The following is a 10,391-nucleotide window of genomic DNA, read 5'->3' as shown; positions in this document are numbered from 1 at the left end:
GGGTGAATTAGAGGCTCTTTGCCTCAATGATGTCAGGCATAGAAAGAGATGTTGGGCATGAGATGCCTAGTGAAAAACATGTTGTTTTATTGACCAAGTGTTAAACACGTGTTAGTATATTAGATTGCCCACATGATATAAGTTGACGTATGATTCTAATGTTTTATACTTAGATCTTTGATGATATATATGGATGTTAAAACTGTTGAAAGTTGTAAGTTATTGTTGAATGTTGGAATGTAATGAGAGTTGTATGATGTGTAGTGTTGAGCAATTGTGTTGAGAATGCTTAAGGTATTGTGTTTAGTCGTGTTGATTGACTTAGAACTAAATGAGATGATTGTTTTAAAAAAATATCTTATTATGAGGATACAATGTTGTGATACTCTACGAGCCTAATTATTGAAAACCTTGTTGAGAAGTTGACTCTTAAAATAGAATATTGAGTTTCTTCTAAATTTTTAGTTGATGATCCTAGAGATCAAGTCGAGTCACACGTGTATAAAACAACTAATATAAAATAATATAAGGACTGGGTCGAATTATACTGATTATAAAGTGATCAATGTAGATCTGTATGGGAACAAGGTCAAGTCACACATGTACAAAGTGACCAAATTGAGTAAGGTACAATGTTGATAGCCAAAATCTCAAACTAAGTATTGGAAGGGGTGTAGATTTAGAGGGTAGTTAGCAAGTTAATCTTAGGAAACTTATTTATACACGATAAGGTCGTGGTAGGCTCACACCCAGATTGTTCTACTATGTCATGAATATTAGACTTTCCTAATTTAAGTGACAAAATATGAGAAATCATGATGTGTTGTGGATTTATATCAAAATTTGTTATTAATCTAACAAACTCAAAAAGATCACGTTATTAAGTTGATTCGACAAAGTCAAGCCACTCAGATTGTTCCTTTGTGTTGTAAAATATCTCTTAGTTAAAATGTATAACGACGCATTAGGCTGGAGGAGGATTACATTTTGGGAGCCATGTTGGAGGATGGTGGTGTGGATTTGGCTACTCTTCTATAATTCTCTTGTAGTTATTACTTGATTAACAACTAGGATTTTTATGCTTTCAATTGGATTTGATGTAGTTTTGTATATATTTACAAAGTCTATGCTATAGTTCCATTGAGAGATATTTATGTTTTCAGTTAGCTAGTTTCATATACATACATACATGTGTGTATGTATATTTAGGAATTGCTTGGATAGTAATCTTAGTTAGTTTTACGTTTTCATTGTTTTAGTCGTTGAGTTGTAAAGTTTAAGGACTTGTTGGGGCATTACATAGGTTGCACGAACCATGGGCTTTGATACCTCTGTTGGGAACAAAAAAGCTTCTATTTTATTTTTTGTACACACAAAGATGAGAAAAACACAACAACAAAAAATCTCAAAAGATCACACAAAATCTATTTAATTTAGTTCGGTCCCTCATGTTTATATCCATAAGGACATTCATTGTCTAAAAAATGTAATATATATATATATATATATATATATATATATATATATATATATATATTTCCTTCAGGTTTTATGGATAAAACTTGAAAATTTTTATTCATAAGTTTTACAAATGAAACTTAGAAACATCAAGTAAAAGAATGTCATAAAAGATATACTTTTTTAATATCTAATTGTTTTCCAAAATTAAAGTCTAATATTGAGTCAAAGAATGACATAAGGAGTATATATAACCAAAAAGTGAAACTTAAAATAAATAAACTTTTATGTTTGATCTAGATTTGGCGGTGATTAACTTAGGGTGTCTTCGATCTTTAAGGACACAACAAAATCTATAAAATAAAAGTGACAATACTATCTATATTAAAATTAATTATCATTTTACAAAGTTTACAAAAACTTTATTGCGGATTAAAAATTGTAAGAAAATCCATAGAAAAAATTACCTCCGAAATTTTTCTACTATTATTACCTGCAAATTTATTTTTGCAAGAAATAAAAGAAAATTCTTACCACATTTTTTTGCGAATTTTTACCATGAAAAAATAATTTATGATAATCAAAATTGTAGCAAAATTTGTAAAAAATTATTGTATGTTATTTTTCATAAAAAAAATTGTAACAAATTTCTATAAATTATTTTTTGCAAATAAATTTACAAAAAGTTTCTGTAAATTTATTATTGCAAAAAAAAATCGTAGAAAATTTCTACGAATATTTTTGTGGAAAAATCCATAAGAAAAATAATATTTTTCTAGTAGTGAAAACTGAAAATTAATTAAGTACCAGTTGATTTCTAAGATGAATTAAAACTATTTATTTTTTAAAATGATAAGATTATAAACAAATAAAGTTTTATGAGAATTAAAAATTAAAAATATTTTGATTAAATATATTTAAATCAAGTTTTAAATAATCATATTTGGATTAATCTAATGATTAAGAAGAAGAAGATGTATAGAAAAAATATGGAAATTTATATTTAATCCTGGTTGACATTATCTTTATAATTTTTCCTACTATTATCAAAGAAAATCAAACTTTAAATCCTAGGTTTCATAAAACAATAAGGGGGGTGTATTGGTTTAGGATTTCGTAGGATTTTAAAAGACTTTTTTTGAGTAAAAAAGTCCATTGGTATTCAATCAGGATTTTATGTCACTTAAAAACAATCCAGTGGTATTCAATCTGGATTTTTAGGATTTTTTAAAGAGTCCATTAAAATCCACTGGTATTCATTTGAGATTTTTTACAACTTAAAAACAATCTATTGGTATTCAAAAATTTAAGGATTTTAAAGGATTGTTGTGTGAGAGGGATTTTGAAAGACTTTCTAGTGTTATCTATAAATACCAGATTCATAAAACAATCCCATCCAAACCCATCGGATTTTGAAGGATTGTTTGAAATGATTTTTCAAGTGTTTTAAGAATTTTCAAGTGAGTTTTTCATCTTTTTTTTCTATGCTCCTGTCTTCTCCATTTTTTCTCTACTAATAATACTACACTATTGTTCATTGCTCATATATAATACTATTCTCATACCATTCTCCTATTTTGTGAAACTCTAATATGTAAATGATAGTGTCATTGACTTGTTTTATTTTTCTGTTCGTTCTCTTTAATTGACTTACTTTATTTTATTCTATGTAGTTGAATTTGTTCCTTTATATAACACAAAAAAATACTTGAAATTTTAACTTTTAAGTGGTAATTTTTTTTATGACACACGTTAAGAAAAGAAAAAGGTGAAAGATGAAATTGATATCATAATCTCAACAATATATATATATATATATATATATATATATAAAAGATGAATTTGTTAGGGTTTTTGTGAGTAGAATGAGATAAAAATGGATCTTAGTAGGGGGAAGAACCCTCTTAGCATAAAAATTGCGAATTCTCTCTTTCCCTTGAATTTGTTACTCTTATCCCTCCTCCTTTTATGACTCAACAATTATTTTATTTTTTTACTATGAAATTTTCTTTTTTATTTTTATATTATGAAATTAAGATTTTTTATATTTTAAAAAAAGAAAATTAACATAAGACATTGCAATATCTAATTTTTTAGGGTTTAGGATTTATGCCTTCATTAACTTATTTTTTAAAAAAGAAAATATTGTTAAAATATTTGTTAGAATAATTTATATTTATAAATATCGTTAAAAATTATCATATATATATATATATATATATATATTCTCTATATCTAAATACTTCTGTTTATATAAAAAAAAATTATATATCTAAATATTTTTTCAGTATCGAATATACTAATTTTTTTATATAAAAAATTATCTTATGTTTCTATATTTTCGTTTTTACATTTTTTTTTATAATAACTGAGGTATTTGATCCATTTGGATAGCAAAAATATATTCGATCTTGTATGATGGTGTGCTTCTAAAAATAATAATATAATTTTATTGATTTTGTCTATTATCCGTAATTATTTATATAACTATTTTTTAACATATATTGTTTTAGTAATTCAAATGGGAGATTCACAAGGAAATAATAAAGAAAAATGAAAAGAGAAAGAAAACTATGAAGCTTGGATTAAGGATGATTCCGATGAATTGTTACAATTGATAGTGGATGCTATAAAAAGAGGATAGAATATTATAGAGAATTATTATTATTATTTATCTAGACATTATTTTTTTTATTTATTATTTTTATCTTTGACTCTTTTTAAATTTGAATGTATAATTTTTTTTAAATCTTATCAAATGTCAAAACTCCACAAAATCCCACAGAATCCATTAAAATCCTAATTTAAAAGTCTTGCAGAATCCATTAAAATCCTGATTTTAAGTCTTGTAAAATCTTGCAAAATCTTAAAAGTCATGAAAATCCTGCAAAGTCTTTTAAAATCCGCAGGATTTTTTTTAACTAAAAAAGTCCTTTAAAATCCTAATCCAATACACCCCCCTAAGTCACATCAAATGATATACTATTTAATAATTTTTAATTAATTAATTTTGAAATAAAATTTTAATTAAAAATTATTAAATAGTGAAATAGTTAATATAATTTACATTATATATATAAAAATGGATCAAATTACAATAACATATTATATATCTCTTATAGTATACTATGGATAATTTGATTATCTTTTTTATTTTTGTTAAATTTTAACAAAATTTAATATAAACATTTAAGATAATATAAAATTATAATTTAATATTTAAAATATAAAACTATTGACAATATAATAATTAATAAAAATTATACTATAATTTAATTATATATATAATAAATAAACTACGTGTTAGTCAAAATTGTCGTATATGGGGAAATCAAAATAATGAAAATAACCAGGTAGCGACGGTTGAGAGAATACAACTATACAAGACACTCCACTGGGTTTTTTCTGTCCCTTTTGTCATCATTTCATGGTTCCTTATAGATAAAGATGTAGTGTGTGGTGGGAGATATCTGTCAAAGAAAGAAGATTAGAATAAAATCATTACATTTTTTAGTGTACTTTTATCAGGTGCTATGTTCATGTCTATATAGTTTATCGATTCTTGAACACAAATTATTATCAAAGATAGTGTTGGGGCTCGTAAAGCTGCACAATCAAATTTCTTTCCCTTTGAAAAAAAGAAAGAAGTTCCACATAATTTATGAAATTCATATACTGTATGTTCCACAGACAAAATTTTACATGTGCACACGCAGTCAACCATGCATATCAGAATTCCTTTTATGAGTTACCAACTATTTTTTATATTTATTCCAGTTCCATGTGGAGGACGGAATATAATAAGCAAACACTCACAAATTGCAGTTCCCGTTTCATAGATAGAGAAATAAGAAATTATAAAAAAGAACAAATAAAATGTAATTATTGAGGTTTATACGTAATGCCAAATCATCATGGAAAATTATGTTGGGTCACTAATAATTAAAGGACGTAATAGGAGCAGCTTGCTGAGAATAATTATTTGGGGAAAGCTGGTCAAAGAAGCATTGAATGTTTGTTGGCTAAATAGTAACTAATATTGTTTGAAGATATTCAAGAAACCATGTAAATAAAAATAAAAGAAATGTAGATAATACATTTTACAGCGCTAGCTAGCCAGATATTCATTGAAGAGCTTCAATCATAGTCCATATTTAAAGAGGTTAATATATTTTGCTTTTGTAGGTACCCTATCTCATCTCTAATTGGAGGTTCATCATTGCCAAGCAACAAAAATCCTTTCCAACACAATCAAACTGTCCCAATTAACACCATCATTAGCTCAGGCAGGACCACTTTGTAATTTGCATTTGATTAATGATGTTATTTAAATAAATTAATTTAGAATTTTGAAAAATGTGGTTGCAAAATGTTGTATGAGTGAAGTTGTTATGATGAACCTTTTTACTTTAGTTACAACTTTAGACAAAAAACTAATAATTGTTGATCGGCAAACTTAAAGGTGAAACAGTTTTGTTACCATCGATTTTCGGAACTGATTTTAAATACTCTCTCCGATTATTATTATCAGATTTAACTTAAAAAATATTACAAATAAATTGACTAATAGTAATAGATAAAAATCATTATTTAAAATTAAAAATTTAAAAATTATTTCAACTTAATTAATAACTTCAAAATTGAATCATAAATATTAATAAATTATTGTCTTTAATAATCTTATTTAATTTGAACAGAATTTTCTCAAATAAATATATTTATGGTACGCCTATATTAATTTTTTATATATAAAAATTATTTAAAATTATTAATTTCCATTTAATTAGATATATAAATATAATCTCACTAAACATACATAAAAGTTAATTAACAAAGTAAAGTTGGGCGGAATGTGTTTTGTGTGTATATTGAAATAAGGAAATGAGTACGAGGTGTAGACATAGTGACTAAGACATTGTATATGCCCTGACAAAGACTTTTGACGTTTGGTTGAACTGAAACCTGCGTAGTTTTACCTGTGCCCTACAAGATCCCTGCCAACCCAACTCTAATGTCTTCTCTCTTCTTTCCAAAGAATACCCCACCATTATTTCACCCTTTCTACCTCCTCTATTATTCAAGTTTATTAGGTTAGTGGCAGTGGCAGTGGCACCGATCATTATCACGATTTAACCCCATTAATGTCTCAGAACCAACATAAAGTTAGGCCCACCTCAACATGTTTCATCAATCACAATTCACCCCAAAATTACATTGTTTTTACTTTTTTATTTGTCAATTATATTACTTTAATATAAATTTGTATTAAATTATCGATATTGATTGATATAAATGATAATTATATGTACTCTTTAATTAATTTCATAAATTTTGAATTCTATCATAAATATAAAATAAATTATGATAAAAGAAAAATATTCATTTTATATACATTTGATCTATGATAAATATTAATTATTTTTAATGATAAATACTGAATTATAATATAGACTGTCGAAAAAAAAATCATCAAGATATTTCATCTTATCGGTGATTTTAAGCCGTTAATTTGTTGAATATTCAGCACTACATATCTTATTAGGTGTCACTTCGATCTTCTTCTTCTTCTTTTTTTATTTTATTTATTATTATTTTTTTTTTTACAATACGATCTCCGGTTACTTGTGATCTCTTTTACACATCACCATTACAACTTCTAGCCACTTTATAGTGCAACCAATGCATGCATCGTAGAAATCAATTATAATTCTTTCAACATAATTGCATGTAGTATTTTTTTAACATATTTTTTAAAGCATTCTTTATTATCAGGTGAACTTTATATATTATAAAATTTGAAAAATTTGTGAATCTCAAATTTTTAATAAAATTTATTTATAATTTTGTAGCCTTTTATTTATGATTAAAATATATTAATGGATTATTTTACTTTTCAAGTAACACTACAACAAAATTTAGTATTACCGACAATTATTTAATGACAATAAATTAATTGCCTCTATTTTATTATTTAATAAAAATATTAATGACTATTATATAATCGCCACTAAAAATGTATTTACATCACATCAAAATTTATTATTAGCGACAATTATTTGTTAGAAAAAATTTAAGTTCCACATCGACTAAAAATAAACTAATTAAACAGTATATAAGTGAATGATAACTCTCACCTTACAAGTATGTTTTATAAGGTTGAATTAGGCTTATAACTTACTATTCTAAGTTGGTATTTAGGAGATAAGACAATTAAATAAAAAATAAAAAATATATACTTAGAAGATAACCTTCATCTTCTAAGTCTCATATCAATTAGAAATAAAATAACTAAAGAGTATTTGTAGTCATCTTACAAGTCCTACATCGAATAGAAATAAGATAATTAAAGAGCATCTTACAAGTCTTACATCGACTAGAAATAAGATAATTAAAGAGTATTATAATTTTTTTTCTTTTAGTGGCAATTTTAAATGCTAGTAACAAATGACACAAAAAGTTATACATTTTTTTCAACCATTATGAGGGTCTTTACCAGCATCTAAAATAATTGTCGGTAAATATTTTAGCAAACTGCATACAATGGCTAATGTGTAAAATGTCGGTAAAAGAATTTGTAACAATTTTTATTATCACTAAAAGACATATTAAATGTTACTAAAAGTCTATTTTATTGTAGTGTAATTGACTAAATATAATTCTCTAGTTTCTTCGTAATAATAGACATAATACTATGAATGAATTAATCTCTAATGCAGTATGTTAAAAAAATACTTATGACAAGAGTAAAAAAAATTGACAAGTAAAAAGGATATTGGTACAATGTATAAACAAAACTTTAGTATTTTTATCTCTTAATGAATTCATCTAAAGAAAAACCCTTTAAATGGTTGAAATCTCATTTCTATAACAAGTTCTTTGATTTTTGTTACTTTAATCATAGAGTTGATCCTAAATATTTTAAAGTCATAAAAAAAATATATGATATTCTCAATTATTTAAGTATTATTTTTATATTTTTATTATAAATATATTAGGATATCAAAATTATTTTTATGGTCATTCATAATAGACATCTTATTTAATACCATTTTTTAGTAATTCATATTCTAAATCACTTCTAAACTTATTTTTAGTTATTAGATCATAAATATTTGATGAATTATGTTGACTAGGTTGCCCAACATGAATATGTTAACCTTTTGTCATTAAAATATTAAATTTTATCATGATAATCATTTTTATTTTCACTATTTTCAACTAAAATACCAAACTCTTCATTATTCTTATATAATTTTTCATTTTTTTAGTTTTGCAATCTAGATTATCTAAATTTACATTTTGAAGAAAAATTTCAGGATGTTCAACAAAAATATTGATCAAAAACACCTGTTGAGATTTGTTTATTTCTTTTTCATTTGAATAACCAAAAGGTTGTCTCTTATGCAACATGTATTAACCAAAACAATTAGACAAGTATATAAAAAAAAAAAACCAAATTATGACCTATGATTCATACTATGGGCCTTTAATAAGTAAATGACAATAAGATAAAATAATAGTATTTGATCGCTTATCTTTAAACATTCATCTTGAATTCTCAATTTGTTGTAGTGAAAGAAAAAAATTAACAATCACTAGTACAAAAGACCCTTTTTACGTCGGTTATTTAGGGGTTTTTACGTCAGGGAAACGTCCGACGTAGAAGCGGGAGACGTAAAATTTACGTCGGGGGTCAAAAACCGACGTAAATTTACGTCGGACATACCCAGGTCCGACGTAAAAAATCGTAAAAATTTTAAAAAAAAAAGAAAAATAATGCAGCAGAACGGCCCGTTCTGCTTGGAGAACGGCCCGTTCTCCTTGCAGAACGGGGCATTCTGTTTGGAGAACGGCCCATACTGCTTGGAGAACGGGCCGTTCTCCTTGCAGAACGGGCCGTTCTCCTTGCAGAACGGCCCGTTCTGCTTCCCAGAAATCGCTTTTCTTCTGCGTTTTCCTCCCAGAAATCGCTTTTCTTCCCAGAATCGCTTCTCTTCTCTGTTCTCCTCAGGCTTGGCTTCAGCCACTGGTTGTTCCTACTCAAAATATATAAAGAAACACACATAATAAGTTCAAAATACACATTTAGTCGTATGAACGCAAACTGCTTGTTTTTGTCGTATGAACGGAGACTGAATGATAGAAAAATTATAAGGAAGAAAGGACCGAAGGAGTAGGAGGCGGAGGGACTTACACAACGAAGAGGAAGAGGGTTTACAGAGAAAAAAATGAAAAGTGAATGCGCGCGGTGTGCCTCGCGCTCTCTTATTCAAATTTGCGTCTTTTTTACGTCGGACCTGGTAGGGTGCGACGTAAATTTACGTCGCACCTGGGAAGGTGCGACGTAAATTTACGTCGCACCTGGGAAGGTGCGACGTAGATTGGACTTTTTACGTCGCACCTGGGAAGGTCCGACGTAGATTGGACTTTTTACGTCGCACCTTACCAGGTGCGACGTAAAAAAGTTCGCAAAAATTACAAAAATGCCACCGCATTTTTTTTACGTCGGATTTTCGTATTTCCGACGTAAAAGGGGTGACGTAATATACTTATTTTCTACTAGTGAATGATAACATGTAAAAAAGAAATTACAAGGTGATCCTTATTTGTTAATAATAAAATAAATTAAAGAAAATAAGTTCATAATATATTATATTATATATCATATTTTCCTTTTTATACTTAATATTATTGATTTTTTTTTTCTAAATTACAAATAAGTTTAAATTTTTTTTATTGAGAAACAGAAACATCACTTATCGTGGATTAATTTATTTTTATAACAATATTTTTCTTATATAATTTAATTGTATAATTCTTATTTTTAATATAAATTAATTTTTCAAAAAACGTATTTAAAAATGGAACCCAATCACCTACCTTAACCATGCTCAGACCACCACTAATCAACCACGTAATCTTCAAAGTAGAGA

This window comes from Cajanus cajan, chromosome 2, assembly GCF_000230855.2.
Source record: "Cajanus cajan strain Asha chromosome 2, NIPB_CcT2T_4, whole genome shotgun sequence".
Lineage (NCBI taxonomy): Eukaryota > Viridiplantae > Streptophyta > Magnoliopsida > Fabales > Fabaceae > Cajanus > Cajanus cajan.
The sequence above is the reverse complement of the archived record's forward strand: the minus strand, read 5'-3'. Positions refer to the sequence as shown.